Raw genomic sequence first — 22500 nt, 5'->3', positions numbered from 1 at the left:
GTGATTCACAAATTTTATCATAATAAGTTTCACAGACCAAATTGGTAATGGAACTTTATTCTTGTCTTCTAGATATCCTAGCCATGTCATATTTTTTTCAGTAACTGCAGTTGTATGTCATTTTCAGGGTAATGGGTAAATTGAGAAGTTAAAACTTATGAAATCCAATTAAAGATTCAGCAGACTGTTAAAAAATATTAAATGCAGAGTTTAAATTCAATTTTCTTTTTGTGCTTTGCAATCCCTCATTACTACAGGCTGATTTTCTTCTTAAGGCTTAACAGTCTGGACTGCATGATCACAAAAATGTGCTGCAGTCGCAGTGTGAACTGTTGTCTCTGTGACTGTATGAATCATTGACTCTGACTGCACTGCTCCTGCATCTGTGTATGGTGAATTCAACTAATTATGTTTAATAGTTTGCAAGAAGACCATCAGTATATTACATTTCTGGTCTGACTGTCACAACCTGAAGCAATAAATTGTACACTTTGTTTTCCTAAACGAAGTGCAGCTTATTCTAACTTGGTGGTTTCAGTTTGTTATCAGAATAAGTCAGTAAGGTTATATTTCATTCAGACAGACTCAAGCCTAGTTCTCTGAGCAAACTTTCTGTACTGATGTTACAATTAGCTCTAGCATCCATCTTAAATGTGATAAAATGTAATGTTCTATTTTTAGTCCAGTGATTTTTAAAGTGACAGTACTGATACTTATTTGAGAGCAGCAGAAAAAATGTACACGGTCTCACCACACACATATCAACTACATTCAGAAACAGGTAATTTTTTGCTTAATGACAACCATTATACTTTGCACAGACATTAGTTTCTATCTGTATCACTCATCTGCAGATAAACTTCTTTGTACGTTTAAAAGAAGAAAAGTAGCACACAAGCAGGCCAAGGTGTCCACAGTACAAAAAAACCCCACAAAATCCACCAAGAAAAGCACTGGAGAAGCTAAGAAAGTTATTTTTTAGCGTAGTTAAAATTTAATGTTCGCTATTCTTCCCAAAGACATCATCAGAAATGATAAAATACACTTCCAAATCACTTTTAAACCATTCAAAAACATTTGACCAATCAGATCATCTCAATAATAAATCAATTAAATGCATAAAACATTTATAGATATACTACAAAAAAATGTGGATTTTGTGGTTCTTTGCACAGTTTTCCTTGACTTGCATGCCTGATAAAATAGTTGGGTTGTCCATATTTTTCTACTCTATATTAAGAACCACACGTGGCTTTTTGGTGCCCTGATAACTGCATCTTGAACAAAATAGTGCTTGATCAGCAAAGGGCCTCACAGTTTCAGCTGTGTCACCATGCTGTTGCATAGATGTATCTTTATTGCCATATTTGAAGCATTTTTCACATTATACTTAGTCTCTTTAATACTGTTCTTTCTAGTGCCAACATATTTAGATTCATTTTAATACTGAGCACAGCTATGTTTTCTCCACCCTCTTTCTTCTGAATTGGTTAATTCTGCTGGTATCTATATATTCATAACTTTTTCCACTGTCAAATCAGATCCTGACAAAAGTTGAAGTAATTTATAAATTTTAAAGCCACAAACAGCTCTACTTCTCAAAAATAAATCATAAAGATCACCAAATTCAGTACTTGACTCTGTGTCTTAACTCCTTTATATACATGACTAATATATCTGGACCATGATTTCTAGACAAAACAATTGTCAAATGTGTGAAAATGTTATTTCAGTTGCACAAATACTGCTGGAACTTGTCTTTAATATCTACCAAATCAGACTGCTGTCCCTTGGTAAGTACTTGATGTAAGTACCTTAATTGCATCTTAAGCCAGGTGAAGAAATACTGCAGCTTATTGTACTGGTTAAACTTCTGCACCCATTGCTTCAAACTTTCTGCTGAATTACATTAAAAAAAAAGATATTGGCTGAGTGAGAAGCAAAATGGGAACCGTGGAGTTGAAAAGTATAAATCATAAAAACACCAGGATGCTTTCTCCAAAAGTATAATACCTCTTTTACCTGCAAAGGGAGGCACAGGGGTGCAGCGGTTAATGCTGTCGCCTCACAGCAAGAGGTTCTCCAGTTCAATTCATAGCTGGGGTGCCTTCTGTGTGGAGTTTGCATGTTGTCCCTGCATTTGCATGGGTTCCCTCTGGGTACTCTGGTTTCCTCCCACATTCTAAAGACATGTTTCTGAAACATTTCTCCCCGGGCATCCGCTGAAAACAAGATCTGTGGAACCTAATCAGACTTTCCCAGTCAACAAATGTTAAATAAATAAAAATTTCAGCACTTGAGAATGAATCATGGGATTTTCATAGGAAATCATTGTCACATTAATACATTTTATTCATTGTTTTGTTTCATTCTGTTTAATTAGTCTGGGTTTGTTTATGTTGTTTCTGCTCCAAATGGCATTTTCTACTTGTTTTTGTGGATTCTGAGCTTATTTTTGGGATAAATGCGAAAAAAGGCACTATTTTTGTTATCTGCTTAATAAACACTTTTTTTCATTTTTTTTTTTTTTTGTACTTTGGCCTGCGATCATGAACTTTTTCCTAGTAGTCTCTTTTTTAGTAGATTTCTTTCAAGTACATTGTTGCAGTTTTTAAAGGCTGACTTTCTAATGCTGGAAGCAAAGCAAATAATGGAGCCCTTTGAATACCTGAAAACTACAAACTACATGAAACTATTAAAAGACACAGCTATAGCATTTCTTAACAAACTCATTGTGATGCTATATACTGTTCAAGTTAGCGCTAGCTCAGTAATTCATTGCAGGCACTTTGCATTTATTGCAGGTAAACATGCACACAGATATACACGCACGCAGCCATCTTTTTACTATTAGGGAAGCAGTTGCCTAAGCAATACAGAGTCACATGACTCTTGCATGCGCATTCACCATATGGGATTCTTAATGACATACCACACTGTTTACAACAGGTTGGATTACATTTCTGTTTTCTTTGCTCCCTTTCCATAACACTGATTAGATTTTACTATTTGTAGTTTTCTTTTTTACTTACTGATTTAAATCAGTGGCGCAGTGGTGCAGCTGTAGCATTATCACCTCCCAGCAAGAGGTTCTCTGGTTTGAAACTATTAAAAGACACAGCTATAGCATTTCTTAACAAACTCATTGTGATGCTATATACTGTTCAAGTTAGCGCTAGCTCAGTAATTCATTGCAGGCACTTTGCATTTATTGCAGGTAAACATGCACACAGACATACACACACGCAGCCATCTTTTTACTATCAGGGAAGCAGTTGCCTAAGCAATACAGAGTCACATGACTCTTGCATGCGCATTCACCATATGGGATTCTTAATGACATACCACACTGTTTACAACAGGTTGGATTACATTTCTGTTTTCTTTGCTCCCTTTCCATAACACTGATTAGATTTTACTATTTGTAGTTTTCTTTTTTACTTACTGATTTAAATCAGTGGCGCAGTGGTGCAGCTGTAGCATTGTCACCTCCCAGCAAGAGGTTCTCTGGTTTGAAACTATTAAAAGACACAGCTATAGCATTTCTTAACAAACTCATTGTGATGCTATATACTGTTCAAGTTAGCGCTAGCTCAGAAATTCATTGCAGGCACTTTGCATTTATTGCAGGTAAACATGCACACAGATATACACGCACGCAACCATCTTTTTACTATCAAGGAAGCAGTTGCCTAAGCAATACAGAGTCACATGACTCTTGCATGCGCATTCACCATATGGGATTCTTAATGACATACCACACTGTTTACAACAGGTTGGATTACATTTCTGTTTTCTTTGCTCCCTTTCCATAACACTGATTAGATTTTACTATTTGTAGTTTTCTTTTTTACTTACTGATTTAAATCAGTGGCGCAGTGGTGCAGCTGTAGCATTATCACCTCCCAGCAAGAGTTTCTCTGGTTTGAAACTATTAAAAGACACAGCTATAGCATTTCTTAACAAACTCATTGTGAGGCTATATACTGTTCAAGTTAGCGCTAGCTCAGTAATTCATTGCAGGCACTTTGCATTTATTGCAGGTAAACATGCACACAGACATACACACACGCAGCCATCTTTTTACTATCAGGGAAGCAGTTGCCTAAGCAATACAGAGTCACATGACTCTTGCATGCGCATTCACCATATGGGATTCTTAATGACATACCACACTGTTTACAACAGGTTGGATTACATTTCTGTTTTCTTTGCTCCCTTTCTATAACACTGATTAGATTTTACTATTTGTAGTTTTCTTTTTTACTTACTGATTTAAATCAGTGGCGCAGTGGTGCAGCTGTAGCATTGTCACCTCCCAGCAAGAGGTTCTCTGGTTTGAAACTATTAAAAGACACAGCTATAGCATTTCTTAACAAACTCATTGTGATGCTATATACTGTTCAAGTTAGCGCTAGCTCAGTAATTCATTGCAGGCACTTTGCATTTATTGCAGGTAAACATGCACACAGACATACACACACGCAGCCATCTTTTTACTATCAGGGAAGCAGTTGCCTAAGCAATACAGAGTCACATGACTCTTGCATGCGCATTCACCATATGGGATCCTTAATGACATACCACACTGTTTACAATAGGTTGGATTACATTTCTGTTTTCTTTGCTCCCTTTCCATAACACTGATTAGATTTTACTATTTGTAGTTTTCTTTTTTACTTACTGATTTAAATCAGCAGCAGTTGAGCTTTCAGGGCACCTCCCGCAAGGTTCCCTTGGGGGCTTTAAAAAAAAAACCAACATTTTTAACAAACCCGGGGATTAAAATTTTTGTTTTTGCTCTCAAATATTAGGATTTTCATTTTGAGGTTTTTTCAAAAACGGGCAGTTCAGGAGCATTGCACTCCCAAAGGGTTTTTGAAACTTAAAGCACACATAGATTTTTAAACAAAAACCCTGTTTAACGGTTAAATTTCTTTCGTTTTCTTTTCCCCTTTCCCTTTATTAATTTTTTAATTTTTAAACTTTTTTTTACTTTTTAAATCAGGGGCAGTTGCCCGCTTTCAGGGCACCCGCAAGGTTCCTGGTTTTAAATTTAAAAACCCCATTTTTCATTTTATTTATTTTGTTTTCTTTTCCCTTTCCTAACCATAAATTATTTTACATTTGGTTTTTATAAAATTTAAACAGTGCGCAGTTTTCTACAGGGCATTCCAAGGGTTCCGGGTTTTACTTTAAAAACCCCATAGGGTTTTTTAAACAAACCCATTTTTTAAACGGGTTATTACTTTCTGTTTTCTTTGCCCCTTTCCCTTTAAAAGATTTAATTTTTTAAGAATTTTACCTTTTTTTTAAATCAGGGGCAGTGTGCCTTAGCATGTCACCTCCGCAAGGGTTCCCTTTTTTAATTTTAAAAGACAACCAACTTTTTAAAAAACCTTTTTATTCTTTTTCTTTCTTCCTACTATTTAAATTTATTTGGACTTTCTTTATTCATTTTAAAAATGGCCAGGGTCAGCAGCACTTTACCAGAAAAATTTTTTAACAATAAAAGCACAGCTTTGCATTTCTTAACCAAAATGGGATTCTTTTAATACCCTGTTTAAACAGTTGATTCATTTCGGCCCTTTTCTTTTTCCTAAACTGAAAGATTTTCTAAGCAACTTTTTAAATCAGGGGCAGTGTGCCTTAAACAATCAATCCCCCAAGATTTTCTGGTTTAAATATTAAAAAACAACCAACTTTTTAAAAAAATTTTTGGGTCATTTCTGTTTTTTGCTCCCCCATAACATTTAGGATTTTCATTTTTAGGTTTCTTTTTTAAAATTTTAAAAACGGGCCACTTTTACTATCAGGGCATTCCAAGGGTTCCGGGTTTTACTTTAAAAAACCCCACCCTAGGGATTCTTAAACAAACCCATTTTTTAAACGGTTGATTAATTCTGTTTTCTTTGCCCTTTCCCTTTAAAAGATTTAATTTTTTAAGTATTTCACCACTTTTAAATCAGGGGCAGTTGCCCGCTTTCAGGGCACCCGCAAGGTTCCTGGTTTTAAATTTAAAAACCCCATTTTTCAAATTTTATTTATTTGTCTTTCCCTTTTAATTTAACCTGTTAGAAATTTTTATTGGGGGTTTTCTTTTTTTCATTTTAAAATCACCCGTTCACGAGCCCTTTTTACCTTTAGGAAGAGTTCCCCTGGTTAAACTTTAAAGCACACCTATGGGGGTTTTTAAACATACCCCAAATGTTTCAAAGGTTGATTCATTCGTTTCTTTGCTTTTCCCTAAACTGAAAACATTTGATTTTTTTTTTACTTTTAAAACAGGGGTGGGCAGCTTTCAGTCACCTCCCCGATTCCTTTTTAAAAATTTAAAAAAAAAACCTATGTTTCTTAACAAAATGTATGCTTTTGTTCATTCGCTATTATTCCCATTTCATTTGATTAAAATACGATTCCCCTCTTTTTACCAAAAAGGGGTTGCCTAAACAATAGTCACTATTTATGATTTAAACCATAGGATTTTACATCCCTTACAAAGGTTGGATTCATTTTTTTTTTCCCTTCCAAAATTATTAACTTATTTTTTTTTTTACTATAATCGGGGCCTTTTTATAGCTCCACAAGAGTCCTGAAAATTTAGCCATCACATAGCATTCTTAACAATACCCGTTACAAAATGTTGATTACTTCTGTTTTCATTGCACCTTTCATGATTAGGTTATATGTAGTTTTCTTACCTTTTTTAAATCAGTGGCAGTTGTAGCTTCATTGTACTCCATAAATTCTGGTTCACATTAGAAATATACACTTTTACAAAGGTTGGATTAATCTTAATTAGCCTTTCTAATCATTTAGATTTTATTTTTAGTTACTTTACACGATTACATCACGGCCTCTTTTACTATCAGGAACATCCAAGCAAAAGGTCTTGACTTCAGCATGCCATAGATTCTTAATACTAATTTGTTTAAAGTTATTAATGTTTAATTCTCCCCATTTCACGATTGATTCATATTGTATCTTTTTCACTTCCGATTTATTAGTTCAGTGGCAGTTACTTCACTCAAACGTTGTGGTTTTACATTAGATTCACTACAATCTTCTACCTTGTGATTAATACGTTTTGTCTCAAATCATTGTAGCTTATATTTTAGTTTTTACTATAGTAATCAGCAGGCACTTTTTATTCAGGAAGCACCCCAAAAAACCCTTATTTTAGCATCACAATGGGTTCTTAAAATACCACATGTTTTTAAAACGGTTACATTGGTTTTAATTCTTCCATCTTCATTAGTTGGATAATTCTTTCTTTCCACTTCCTATTTATACAGTGGCAGTTGCCTAGTTTACTCCATGATCTTTGGGGCATATAGGGGCTTTACTTCCCCAATTTTATGGTTGATATATTAATGAATTTTGCTTTCTAACACTTTGATTTGCATTTTGTTGTTACTACTCATAAATCATGGCCTTATTTTGCAGGTAACATGCAAAGCAACCGGGAAAATTTAAACCCCACTATGTTTAATACATCACATGCTTAACTGTGTTACATTGTTCTTATCCCACATGTTTTTTAGGTTATATTTCTCTTTCTTTACTCCTGCCATAATCTGATAGAGTAATTGATTTCACTCACATGATTTCAGGCGCATTAAGGAAATTATACATCCAAAACTTTGGTTGATATTTTTAAATTTGCTAGCTTCTAACATTAGCATTTTGCATTTTAGTTAAATTATACATAATCAGTGCGCAGCATTTTTATACAGGTAACACACCAAGAATCACGGGGAGCTTTATACCAGAAATGTTTCTAAACATGACTATATACTCGTGATTACATTGGGTTCTTAATCTCCACACTTTTAAACAGGTTAGATTACATTTCTGTTTTCTTTTCTCCTTTCATAACAGTGACAGTTTGCATTTGATTTTCTTTTCTACTGATTTATCTGGCGCATGTTCAGCAGTATGCTTCCACAAACTTTTGGTTTGATACTTTTAAGACCTAAGATTTCTTACAACTCATTGTGCTTTACTTTCAGTTACTGCTACTCAGTAATTCATTGCAGCACTTTGCATTTTTGCAGGTACCAGCAAAACATTACCTCATCTATTACTATCAGGAAGCATTCTAAACAATACATGTACAATTTGATTAGCATTCTCCATATGGGATTCTATAACACAATTTTACAGTTGGTAATTTCTGTTTTCTTTGTCCCTTTCTAACACGTAGATTTCACTTTAGTTTTCTTTTCATTACTGTTTAAATCATGCAATGGGCAGCTTAGCATTTCCCTACCACAAAGGTTCTTGATTTAACTTTAAAAGACCTAGCTTACATTTATTAGAATTTCATTGTATTTCTTTATTACTGTAACAGAATTCATTGCAGCACTTTGTATTTATTGCAGGTACCAGCAAAACATACATGACTACACTTCACTATAGGAATTCTTAACAACCATGTACATACTCTTGATTCATTCACCATCTGGCTCTATACATACACACTGTTTACTGTTGAGTAATTTCTGTTTTCTTTCTCCTTTAATACAGTGATTGCATTTCTTTTTAGTTTCCTATGACTCTGATTTAAATATGCAGGATCAGCTTAGCATTTCCTACAACAGTGTCTATTTGACTATTAAAAGCACGCTATACATTTATTAACAATCATTTGATTTTATTCAGTTAACATGCCAGAATTCATTGCAGGCACTTTGCATTTATCGGAAACATTCCAAGACATAAAGACACAGCATCTTTTTACATGATGGATTCTAACAATCAATCTGACTTGATTGCATTCCAATGGCTTTGCTTTATACATACCAGTTTTACACAGTTGATTCTTTCTTCTTTTACTCCCTTCCATGCAGCAGTAGATTTTACATCAGTTTTATTTTTCTCTGATTTAAATCATAGGCATGTATGCATTCATGTACAACCAGCAGAGTTTTGCTTTGAAACTTTAAAGACACAGCTATAGATTTCTTAACAACTTTGTGATGCTATATACTGTAAGTTAACGCTAGCTCAGTAATTCATTCAGGCATTTGCATTTATTGCAGGGAAACATGCACAGACATACAACACGCAGCCACTTTTTACTATCAGGGAAGCAGTTGCCTAAACAATACAGAGTCACATGACTCTTGCATTGCATTCACCATATGGGATTCTTAATGACATACCACACTGTTTACAACAGGTTGGATTACATTTCTTTTTCTTTCCCAATCCATAACACTGATTAGATTGTTTCATTGTACTTTTCATTTTTACTTACTGATTTAAATCAGTGGCGCAGTGGTGCAGCTGTAGCATTGTCACCTCCGCAAGTTCTCTGTTTGAACTATTAAACACAGCTATAGATTTCTTAACAAACTTTTGTGATTATATACTGTTCAAGTTAAGCTAGCTCAGTATTCATTCAGGCACTTTGCATTTTTTCAGCAAATGCACACACAACACGCACGCACCATCTTCTTACTATCATGGAAGCATTGCCTAAGCAATACAGAGTCACATGACTCTTGCATGCCATTCACCATATGGGACTAATGACATACCACACTGTTTACAACAGGTTGGATTACATTTCTGTTTTCTTTGTCCCTTCCATAACACTGATTAGATTTCACTATTTGATTTTCTTTTACTTAGATTTAAACAGTGGCACAGTGGTGCAGCTGTAGCATTGTCACCTCCCGCAAAAGGTTCTCTGGTTTAAACTATTAAAAGCCAGCTATAGATTTTTACAATTATTGTATTATATACTGTTCAATCAGCGCTAGCTCGTAATTCATTGCAGGCACTTTGCATTTATTGCAGGTAAACATGACACAGTACACACGCATAGCCATTTTTACTATCAGAAGCAGTTGCCTAAGCAATACAGAGTCACATGACTCTTGCATCATTCACCATATGGGATTCTTAATTTCATACCACACTGTTTACAACAGATTGATCATTTTTTTTTTAGCTCCCTTTCCATAACACTGATTAGATGTTACTATTGTGTTTTCTTTTTACTTATGATTTAAATCAGTAGCCAGTGGTGAGCTAGCATTGTCACTCCCAAGGGTTCTCTGGTTTAATATTAAAAGACACACTATAGTTTCTTAACAAACTCATTGTGATGCTATATACTGTTCAGTTAGCTAGCTCAGTAATTCATTGGCACTTCATTTATTGCAGGTAAACATGCACACAGACATACACAAGGCATCTTTTACTATCAGGGAGCATTGCCTAAGCAATACAGAGTCACATACTCTTGCATGCCATTCACCATATGGGATTCTTAGACATACCACACTGTTTACAACAGGTTGGATTACATTTCTGTTTTCTTTGTCCCTTCCATACACGAAATTTTACTATTTGTAGTTTTTTACTTATGATTTAAATCAGTGCCAGTGGTGCAGCTGTAGCATTGTACCTCCTCAAGTTCTCTCGGTTTAAACTATTAAAAGACACTATGCATTTCTTAACAAACTCATTGTGATGCTAATACGCAAGCTTGTAGCTCAGTAATTCCTAGCAAGATTTGCATTTATTGCAGGTAAACATGCACACAGACATACACGCAAACCATTTTTACTATCAGGGAAGCAGTTGCCTAAGCAATACAGAGTCACATACTTTTCATGCACCCATATGGATTCTTAATGACATACCACACTGTTTACAACAGGTTGGATTAGTCAGTTTTCTTTGCTCCCTGTTTCCCTAACACTGATTAGATTTTACTATTTTTTTGTTTTCTTTTACTTACATTTAAATCAGTGGCAGTGGTGCTGTAGCATTGTCCCTTTTTCCCGCAAGAGGTTCTCTGGTTTGAACTATTAAAGACCTATAGCATTTCTTAACAAACTCATTGTGATGCATATACTGTTCAAGTTAGCTAGCTCAGCAATATTGCAGGCACTTTGCATTTATTGCAGGTAAACATGCACTAGACATAACCCAGCCATCTTTTTACTATCAGGAACAGTTGCCTAAGCAATACAGTAATGACTTTGCATCGCATTCCATATGGGATTCTTTTAAAGACATACCACACTGTTTACAACAGGTTGGATTACATTTCTGTTTTCTTTGCCCCTTTCCATAACACTGATTAGATTTTACTATTTGTAGTTTTCTTTTACTTACATTTTAATCAGTCATGGTGCATGTAGCATTGTCACCTCCCAGCAAGAGGTTCTCTGGTTTGAAACTATTAAAGACACAGCTATCTTTCTTAACAATCATTCAGTGCACATGCTGTACTTTAGCTCATTCATTGCAGGCACTTTGCAATTTTTTCAGGTAAACATGCACAGACATTACACAGCCATCTTTTTACTATAGAACAGTTGCCAAGAATACGAGTCACATGACTCTTGCATTTGCATTCACCATAGGATTCTTAATGACATACCACACTGTTTACAACAGTTGGATTACATTCTGTTTTCTTTGCTCCTTCAAACACTGATTAGTTTTACTATTTGTAGTTTTCTTATTACTTACATTTAAATTGTGGGCATGTCTGTTACATTGTCCCTCCCAGCAAGAGTTCTTGGTTTGAACTATTAAAGACAGCTATACATTTCTAACAAACTCATTGTGAGCTATATACTGTTCATTACCTAGCTCAGTAATTCATTGCAGGCACTTTGCATTTATTGCATAAACAGCACACAGACATTTACACAACCAGCCATCTTTTACTATCAGGGAACAGTTGCCTAAGCTCAGAGTCACATGACTCTTGCATGCGATTCACCATATGGGATTCTTAATGACATACCACACTGTTTACAACAGGGGATTCATTTTGCTTTTTCCCTTCCATAACACTGATTAGATTTTACTATTTGTAGTTTTATTTTTTCTTACATTTAAATCAGTGGCATGGTGCAGTGTAGCATTGTCACCTCCCAGCAAAGGTTCTCGGTTTGAACTATTAAAGACACAGCTATAGCATTTCTTAACAAACTCATTGTGATGCTATATACTGTTCAAGTTAGCTAGCTCAGTAATTCATTGAGCACTTTGCATTTATTGCAGGAAACATGCACACAGACATACACAGCAGCCATCTTTTTACTATCAGGGAAGCAGTTGCCTAAGCTCAGAGTCACATGACTCTTGCATGCGATTCACCATATGCGATTCTTAATGACATACCACACTGTTTACAACAGTGGATTACATTTCTGTTTTCTTTGCTCCCTTTCCATAACACTGATTAGATTTACTATTGTAGTTTTCATTTTTACTTACGGATTTAAACAGTCAGTGGTGCAGCTGTCATTGTCCCTCCCAGAAAGGTTCTCTGGTTTGAAATATTAAAAGACACAGCTATAGCATTTCTTAACAAACTCATTGTGATGCTTATACTGTTCAAGTTAAGAGCTAGCTGTAATTCATTGCAGGCACTTTGCATTTATTGCAGGTAAACATGCACACAGCTATAAGCAGCCATCTTTTTACTATCAGGGAACATTGCTAGCATTGTCCATACTCTTGCAGATTACTATGGATTCTTAATGACACCACACTGTTTACAACAGGGTGGATTACATTTTGTTTCTTTGTCCCTTCCATAACATGATTAGATTTTACTATTTGTAGTTTCTTTTTATAGATTTAAATCATGGAGTGGTGCAGCTGTACATGTCACCCCCAGCAAGAGTTCTCTGGTTTGAAACTATTAAAAGACACAGCATACATTCTTACAACTCAGTGATCTATATACTTTCAGTTAGGCAGCTCATAATCATTGCAGGCACTTGCTTTTGCAGGTAAACAGCACACAGACATAACACACAGCCATTTTTAAAGGGAACATTGCTGCTCAACACTGATTGATTTACATTGATTCTTTACTACATTTAAACAGTGGATCACTGTCTTGCCCTCCAAAAGGTTTTTGTTTAATATTAAAAGGGGACCACCCAGCTTTTTGCCCCATGCAAATTCACCAAAAATTTGGGATTTCTTTTTAAAAAAAGGGCATACCACACTTGGGGGTTTAACAAACAAAGGTTGGATTACATTTCTGTTTTCTTTGCTCCCTTTCCATAAACACTGTTCCCCCCAAAATTTTTGGGGGTTTTTTTAAAAAAATTTTTCTTTTTTAAAATTTTTTCCCCCCTTTTTTTAAAAAAAAAAACCCCCCCCCCCCTTTTTTTAAAACTTTTTTTTACAATAATTTTTCCCCTTTTTTTCCTTTTTTTAAAAAAATTTTTTAAAATTTTAAAAAACCGTTTTTTTCCTTTCCAAACCCCTTTTTGGGGTTTTTTTTAAATTTTCCTTTTTTTTAATTATTTAAACATTTTTTGCAGGTTAAAAAACCCCCCCCCCCAAAAAACCCCTTTTTTTTTAAAAAAAAAATTTTTTTTAAAAACCCCTTTTTTTTTAAAATTTGGGGAAAAAAAAAAACCTTTTTTTTTTTTTTCCCCCCCCAATTTTTTTTTTTTTTTCCCTTTTTTTTTTTGGGGCCCCAAAGGGCCCCCCCCCTTTTTTAAAAAAAAACTTTTTTTTTTTCCCCTTTTTTTAAAATTTTTAATTTTCAATTTTGGTTTTTTTTTAAATTTTTTTGGGGGGGGGCCCAAAAACCCCCCCAGCCAAATTTTTTTTTTTAAAAAAAAAAGAAAAAAATTTTTTTTTTAAAAGGGATTTTTAAAAATTTTTTTTTTTTGGAAATTTTTTTTTTTTTTTAAAAAAAATTTTAAAAAATTTTTTTTTTTAAAATTTTAAAAAAGGGGCAATGGCCTTTCCCCCCCAAAGGGTTTTTTTGAAAAAAAGGAAAAAATTTTTTTTTTTTTTTTTTCCCTTTCCCAAAATTTTTTAATTTTTTTTTTTTTTTTAAATAAAAAGGGGGGCCCCCCCTTTTTTTTACAAGGGGGTTTTTTGAAAAAAAAAAATTTTTTCCCAAAAAATTTTTAAAGAAAAAATTTTTTAAAAAATTTTTTTGGGCCCTTTTCCCTTTTTAAAAAATTTAAAAGTTTTTAAAATTTTTTTTTTAAAAGGGGGTTTAAAAAGGTTTTCCCCCGGGGTTTCCCTTTTTTTTCTTTAAAAAAAGACAAAAAACCAAAAAAATTTTTTTTTTTTTTTAACCGGTTTTTTTTTTGTTTTTTTTATTTTAAAAAAAAAAAAAACCCCCCCCCCCCCCCTTTTTTTTTTTTTTTGGGGGCCTTTTTTCCCCCAAAAATTTTTTTTAAAAAACCCTCCCTTTTTTAAAAGGGGTTTTTTTTTTTTTCCCTTTTAAAATTTTTGGGAAAAAAATTTTTTTTTTTTTTTTTTAAAAAAGGGGGGGCCCCCAAAAAAAACCCCCCCGGGGCCCTTTTCCCTTTAAAAAAAAAAAATTTTTAAACAAAAATTTTTTTTTCTGTTTTTTTTTTTTGGGGTTTTTTTTTTTTTTTTAAAAACAAAAAACCCCCTTTTTTTTGCCCCCCAAAATTTTTTTGAAAATTAAAAAAGGGGGAAAAACTTTCCCCAAAATTTTAAAATTTTTTTTTTTTTTTTGCTCCTTTTAAAACCGGTTTTTTTATTTTGGGGCTTTTTTTAAAAAAAAAAAAATTTTTCTTTGGGGGGGCCCCCCAAAAAAATTTTTTTTAAAAAAAAATTTTTGGGGGTTTTTAAAAACCCCTTTTTTAAAATTTAAATTTTTTTTTTTTTTCCCCTTTTTTTGGGTTTTTTTCCTCCCCCCCCCTTTTTTTTTTTTTTGGGGGGGCCAAACAATTTTCCCAAAATTTTTTTTTAAATATTAAACCAAAAAAATTTTTAAAAAAAAATTTTTTTTTCTGTTTTTTTTTCCTAAACCAAAATTTTTTTTTTTTTTAAAACCAAAAAAAGGGGGTTTTTTTTTTCCCCAAAAAAAAAATTTAAACCAAAATTTTTAAAAAATTTTAAACCCTTTTTCCAAAAAACCCTTTTTTTTTTCCCCCTTTCATTTTTTTAATTTTTTAAAAAAAATTTTTTCCCCCCCTTTTTATTCCGGGGGGGTTTTAAAAAAACCCCCCCGGGGCCCCAAAAATTTTTAAAAAATAACCCCCTTTTTAAAAAATTTTTTTTTTATTTTTTTTTTTTCACCCCTTTTTTATTTTTTTTTTGAAAAAAAAACCCCACAAATTTTTTTTTTAAAAGGGGGTTTTTTTAAAAAAAAACCCTTTTTCCCAAAAATTTTTTTAAATTTTTTTTGGGGGGTCAAATTTTTTTTTCCCCCCCCCGGGAAAAAAAAATTTTTTTCCCCCAATTTTTATTTAAAAGGGGGTTTTAAACTTTTTTTCCCCCCCCGGGGTTTTTTTTTAAAAAAAAATTTTTAAAAATTTTTTTTTTTTTTTTTCCCCCCAAAAAAAATTTTAATTTTTTTTTTTTAAAAACCCCCGGGGGAAAAAACTTTTTTCCCGGGGGAAAATTCCGGGAAAAATTTTTAAAAAAAAACCCAAAAATTTTTTTAAAAAATTTTTAAAGAAAAAATTTTTTAAAAAAGGTTTTAAATTTTTTTTTTTTTTTAAAAATTTTAAAAAAAACCCCCCCTTTTTTTAAAAAAAAAATTTTTTTTTCCCCCCCCAAATTTTTTTAAAAAAAAAAACCCCCAAAATTTTTAAAACCCCTTTTTTTGCTTTTCCTTTAAAAATTTTTTTCTTTTTTTTTTTTTTCGGTTTAAAAAAAAGGGGTTTTCCCCCCTTTTTCCCCCCCAGGGAAATTTCCCAAAAAAAAAAAAACCCCCCTTTTTTTAAAAAATTTTAAAAACCCCCTTTTTTTGGGGGGTTCATTTCGGTTTTTTTTTTCCCCAAAAAAAAAATTTTTTTGAACCCTTTTTTTACTTTTAAAAACCCGGGAAAAAATTTTTTCCCTTCCCGCAAAAGGGGGGTTTTAAAAAAAAAACACGTTTTTTTAAAAATTTTGTTTTTTTCCCTTTTTTTAAAAAAAATTTTTTTTTTTTTTGAGGTTTTTTTTTTTAATTTTAAAAGGCCCCGGGAAAGGAAATTTTTTTCCCCCCAAGGGGGTTTTTTTTAAAAAAAAAAACAACCCCTTTTTATTTTTCCCCCCTTTGGGAAAAAATTTTAAAAAAACCTTTTTTTTTTTTTTTTTTTTAAAAAAAAAAATTTTTTCCCCTTTTTTTTTTTTAAAAACCCGGGGGGGGGCCAATTTTTCCCCCCCCTTTTTTTTTTTTTAAAAAAACAGGGGTTTTTTTTTTTTTTTTTTTCCTTTAAAAAAATTTTTTAATTTTTTTTTTTCTTTTTTTAAAAAAAAAGGGGGGGCAATTTTTTCCCCCGGGGGTTTAAAAAAAAGAACCCCTTCCTTTTTCCCCCCTTTGGGTTTTAAAAAAATTTTAAAATTTTTTTCCCCTTTTTTTTTCCCTTTAAAAAAAAATTTTTTTTTTTTTTTTCTTTAAAAAAAAAAACCCCGGGGGGCCTTTCCCCCCCGGGGTTTTTTTTTTAAAATTTTAAAAAAGGGGGGTTTTTTTTTTTTTTAAACCCTTTTTTTTAATTTTTTTTTTTTTTCTTTTTTTTAAAGGGGGGGTTTTTCCCCCCCCCCCCCTTTTTTTTAAAAAAACCAAAAACAAAAAAATTTTTTTAAAATTTTTTTTAAAATTAAAATTTTCCCCTTTTATTTTTTGGGGCTTTCCCCCCAAAAAAAAGTTTTTTTTTTTCCCTTTTTTCCCCAAAAAAAAAGGGGTTTTTCCCTTCCCTTTTCCCCCCTTTTTTAAAAAAAAACATTTTTTTTTTCCCCTTTTTTTAAAATTTTTAATTTTCAATTTTTTTTTTTTAAATTTTTTTTGGGGGGGGCCCCCCAAAAAAACCCCCCCCCCCTTTTCTTTCAAAAAAAAAAAATTTTTTTTGGTTTTTTTTTTCCCCAAAAAATTTTAAAATTTTTTTTTTTTTTCCCCCCCATAAAAAGTTTTTTTTTTTTTTTTTGGTTTTAAAAAATTTGCAATTTTTTTCCCCCCCCCGAATTCCCCTTTTTAAAAAAAGGGGGTTTTTTTTTTTTTTTTTCCTTTAAAATTTTTAATTTTCAATTTTGGTTTTCCCTTTTTTTTTTTAAGGGGGCCCCCCCAAAAAGGGGAAATTTTTTTAAAAAAAAATTTTTTAAAAAAAAATTTAAAGTTTTTTTTTAAAAAGGGGGTTTTTAAAAATTTTTTTTTTTAAAAGGGGGGAAAATTTTTTTTTTCCCCCCCAAAAAATTTTTTTTTTTAAAAACCCCCCCTTTTTTTTCCCCGGGGGCCCAAAACCCCCCCAAAATTTTTTTCCCTTTTTTTCCCCCCTTTTTTTAAAAATTTTTTTTAATTTTTTTTAATTAATTTTTAATTTGGGGGGTTTTTAATTTTTTTTTTTTTGGGGGCCATTTTTAAAAAAAAAATTTTTAAAAAAGGGCCAAACCCCCCTTTTTTTTTTTTTTTTAAACTTTCCCCCTTTTTTTTAAAAAAAAAACCCCTTTTGTTTTTTTTCCTTTTTTAACAGGGGGGTTTTTTTTAAAATTTTTTTTTTTTAAAATTTGGGGTTTTAAATTCCCCCTTTTTTCCCCCGGGGAAATTTTTTTTTTTTTTCCCCATTTTTTTAAAAAATTTTTTTTTTTTTTGTTTTTGGGGCCCGTTTCAAGGGGATTTTTTAAAAGGGGTTTTTTTAAAAAAAAAAAACCCCCCCTTTTTTTTTAAAAAATTTTTTTAAAAAATTTTTTTAAACCTTTTTTCCCCCCCTTTTTATTTTTTAAAAAAAACCCCAAAAAAAAACCCCCTTTCTTTTTTTTTTTTTAAAAAAAAAAAAAAATTTTTTTTTTTTTGGGGTTTTAAAAACCCCCCCCAAAAATTGGCCCCCCTTTTTTTTTTTTAAAAAAAAAAATTTTGTTTTTTTTTTAAAAAAATTTTTTTTTTGGGGGGAAATTTCCCTTTTCCCGGGAAAGGGTTTTTTTGGGAAAATTTAAAACAGAAAAAAACCCTTTGGGGGTTTTTTGCAAAAGGTTAATTTTTTGGGTTTCCCTTTTGGGTTTTTTTCCCCCCAAAAAAAAATTTTTTTTTTTTTTTTGAAAAAATTTTTTTCCTTTTTTTTTTTTTTTTAAAAAAAGGGAAAGGGGGTTTTTTTTCCCCCTTTTAAAAAAAAAAATTTTTTTTTTTTTTAAAACCTTTTTTTAAAACCCAAAAAAAATTTTAAATTTTTGCAAGGGTTTCCTTTTTAAAAAAAGGGCCCCCCCCTTTTTTAAAAATTTTTTTTTTTTGGGGGGAAAACCCGGCCCTTCCCTTTTTTTTAAAAAAAAAAAAAAAATTTTTTTTTTTTTGGGTTTTTTCCCCCCCCCCACCTTTTTTTTTTTTTTTTTTAATTACAAAATTTTCCCGGGGGGTTTTTTTTTTTTTCCCCCCTTTTTGGTTTAAATTTTTAAAAAATTTTTTTTTTTTAAAAAATTTTTTTTTAATTTCCCCCCAAAATTTTTTTTGGGCCCTTTTTTAAAAAAAATTTTAAAAAAAAAACCCCCCTTTTTTCTTTGGGGGCCTTGCCAAAAAAGGGTTTTTTTTGCCTTAAAAAAAAACTTTTAAAAAACCCCTTTTTTTGGGGGGAAATTTCCTTTTTTTTGGCCCCCCCCTTTTTTTAATTTTTTTTTTTTTAAAAATTGTTTTTTGGGGATTTTTTTTCTTTTTCCCCCCCCCAAAAATTTTTTTTAAAAATTTTTTTCCCTTTTTTTTTTTAAAAAAAAAAAATTTTTTTAAAAACAAAATAATTTTTTTTAAAATTTTTTAAAAAAAAAAAAAAAAAAAACCCTTTTTAAAATTAAAATTTTAAAAATTTCCCTTTTTTCCCTTCACCCAAAAAAAAAGGCCCTTTTAAAATTTTAAAAGGGTTTTTAAAATTTTTTCCCCCTTTTTTCCCCCCTTTTTTTTTAAAAAATTTTTTTTTTTTTTTTGGTTTAAAAAATTTTTTTTTTTTTTTCCTTTCACCCCAAAAAATTTTTTTTTTTTTTTTAAAAAAAATTTTTTAAAATTTTTTTGAATTCCCCAAAAAGGGGGGGGAAATTTTAAAAACACCCAAAAATTTTTTTAAAAAAAAAAATTTTTTTAAAAATTTTTTTTGCATCACGGCGGGGGGTTTTTTTTTTTTTTTTTAAAAAAAAAAAAATTTTACCAAGGGCAAAGGTTTAAAAAAATTTTTTTTTTTTTCCCCCAAAAGGGTTTTTTTAAAAAATTTTTTTTTTTTGGGGTTTAAAAAATTTTTTTTCCCCCTTTTTCCCCTTTAAAATTTTTTTTTTTTTTTTTATTAAAGAAAATTTTTTTTTTTTCCCCCAAAAAAGGGGGGGGAAAAAAAAAAAAAATTTTTTTTCAAAAAAACCCCCAAGGCCCCTTTTTTTTAAAAAGGGGGTTTTTTTAAAAAAAAAAAAAAAACCCCCCCCCTTTTCTTTTTAAAAAAATTTTAAAAAAAAAATTTTTTTTTTCTTTTCGCCCCGGGGGTTTCCCTTTTTTTTTCCTTTTTTTACTTTTTTTTTGGGGCCCCCCCCCCGGGGGGCCCCCTTTTTTTTTTTTTTTTTAAAAAAGGGGGGTTGGGTTTTTTTTTAAAATTTTTTTTTTTTTAAAAAAATTTTTTTTTTTAAAATTTGGGGGAAATTTAAACGGGCCCCCCCCCTTTTTTTAAAAGGGGGATTTTTAAAAAACAACCCCAAATTTTTCCCCCCCCCTTTTAAAAAAGGTTCCCAAAATTTTCAAAAAATTTTTTTTTTTTTTCCCCCCAAAAAAAAAAAAATTTTTTTTTTTTTTACTTTTTTTTTTTCCCCCAATTTAAATTTTTTTTTTTTTTTTTGAAAATTAAAGGGGGCAGGGTTTTTTTTCAAACCCCCCGGGTTCTTTTTGGTTTTTTCCCCAAAATTTTTCCCCTTTTTTTGCAAAAAAAAAAAGGCCCAAACCCCCCTTTTTTTTTTGGGGAGGTTTAAAAAAAAAAATTTAAAAAACCCCCCTTTTTTTTTATTGGGAACCCAAAAAAAAAACGGTTTAAAATTTTTTTCCCTTTTTTTCTTTTCCCCCTTTTTTTTTTTTAATTTTTTTTTTTTTCTTTTAAAAAAAAATTTTTTTTTTTTGATTTTTTTTAAAAGGGGGGGTTTTTTTCCTTTTTAAAAAACTTTCATTTTTTAACAAAATTTTTTTAAAAATTTTAGAAAATTTTTTTAAAAATTTTATTTTTAAAAAACCCAAAAAAAAACCCCCCCTTTTTTTTTTTTTTAAAAAAAAAAAAAACCCCCGCCCCCTTTTTTTTTTCCCAAAAAATTTTAAGAAAACCCCTTTTCCGGGTTTTTTTTTTGAGTTTTTTTTTCCCCCCCCCCTTTTTGTTTTTTTTTCTTTTTCTTTCCCCCCCAAAAAAGGGTTTTTTTTTTTTTTAAAAAATTTTTTTGGGGGAAAAAAGGCCCTTCCCCCCCTTTTAAAATTTTTAAAAACCCCTTTTTCTTAAAAAATTTTGGGCCCTTTAATTTTTAGGTAAAATTCAAAAAATTTTTTTTTTTAAAAAAAGGAAAAAAAACCCCTTTTTCCCCCCAAAAAAAAAGGGTTTTTCCCCCCCCAATTTTAAAAGGGGGGGAAAAATAAATTTTTTTTTTTTTTAAAACTTTTTTTTTTTTTGTTTTTTTTTTAATTTTTAAAAAGTGGGTTTTTTATTTGGTTTTCCCCGGGGAAAATTTTTTTAAAAAAAGAACCCTTTTAAAATTTTTTTAAAAAAATTTTGGGTTTTTTAAAAAAATTTTTAATTTTTTTTAAAAAAAAAAAGGGGCCCCCTTTAAGCCGGAAACCCTTTTAAAAAAAACCCCCCCCCAGGGGCCCCCTTAAAAACCAATTTACCAAATTTTTTTTACCCCTTTTTTTTTTTTTTCCTTTTTTTCCCCCTTTTTTTTTTTTTTTTTTTTTTTTTTTTTTTTTTTTTGGGTTTTTTGGGGGGGGGGCCCCCCCCCCCCCCGGGGGGGTTTTTTTAAAAAAAAAATTTTAAAAATTTTTTTTTGGATTTTTCTTTTTTCCCCCCCCTTTTTTCTTTCAAAAAGGTGCTAGAATTCATTCAGGACTTTGCATTTACATAAAATCCAAAGACAACCACCCCTTTTACACAGGGAACATTGCCCGCTCTCCATACCTTTATGGATTCCCCTATGGGGTTTTTACTCCCCCTGTTTAAACAGGGGGATTCATTTTGTTTTTTTTTTTTCCCCCCAAAAGTTGTTTTACTATTTTAGCTTTTTTCTTCTTTTTAACACCATGGGGAGCTTAATTTTCACCTCCCAGAAATTTCCGGTTTGAAATATTAAAAAAAACAGCAACACTTAAAAAACCAGGATCTTTACTGTTTAGGCAGCTCAGTAATTCATTGCAGGCACTTTGCATTTATTGCAGGTAACATGCACACAGACATAAAAAGCAGCCATCTTTTTACTATCAGGGAAGCAGTTGCCTAAGCAATACAGAGTCACATGACTCTTGCATGCGCATTCACCATATGGGATTCTTAATGACATACCACACTGTTTACAACAGGTTGGATTACATTTCTGTTTTCTTTGCTCCCTTTCCATAACACTGATTAGATTTTACTATTTGTAGTTTTCTTTTTTACTTACTGATTTAAATCAGTGGCACAGTGGTGCAGCTGTAGCATTGTCACCTCCCAGCAAGAGGTTCTCTGGTTTGAAACTATTAAAAGACACAGCTATAGCATTTCTTAACAAACTCATTGTGATGCTATATACTGTTCAAGTTAGCTGTAGCTCAGTAATTCAGTGCAGGCACGTTGCGTTTATTGCAGCTAATCATGCACACAGACATACACCCAGCCATCTTTTTTCTATCAGGGAAGCAGTTGCCTAAGCAATACAGAGTCACATGACTCTTGCATGCACATTCACCATATGGGATTCTTAATGACATACCACACTGTTTACAACAGGTTGGATTACATTTCTGTTTTCTTTGCTCCCTTTCCATAACACTGATTAGATTTTACTATTTGTAGTTTTATTTTTTACTTACTGATTTAAATTAGTGGCGCAGTGGTGCAGCTGTAGCATTGTCACATCCCAGCAAGAGGTTCTCTGGTTTGAAACTATTAAAAGACACAGCTATAGCATTTCTTAACAAACTCATTGTGATGCTATATACTGTTCAAGTTAAACTAGCTCAGTAATTCATTGCAGGCACTTTGCATTTATTGCAGGTAAACATGCACACAGACATCACACCGCAGCCATCTTTTTACTATCAGGGAAGCAGTTGCCTAAGCAATACAGAGTCCAACCCCTGAACCTTTTTTTTGCCCCCCTGCCGGGGCATTTTTTTTTTTTTAAAAACCAATAAAAATAAAAAAAAACAAAAAAAAAAAAAAACTAAAAAAAAAAAAAAAAAAAAAAAAAAAAAATGGGATTCTTAATGACATACCACACTGTTTACAACAGGTTGGATTACATTTTTTTTTTTTTTTTGTTTTCTTTTTGCCTTCCCTTTTCCATAAAAAAAAAACCCCCAAAAAAAATTTTGAAAAATTAGATTTTTTTAAAAAATATTTTTGTTTA

The sequence above is a fragment of the Protopterus annectens genome, chromosome 1.part2 (genome assembly GCF_019279795.1).
Source record: "Protopterus annectens isolate FY-2018-M chromosome 1.part2, PAN1.0, whole genome shotgun sequence".
Lineage (NCBI taxonomy): Eukaryota > Metazoa > Chordata > Ceratodontiformes > Protopteridae > Protopterus > Protopterus annectens.
Note: the sequence above shows the minus strand (reverse complement) of the source record.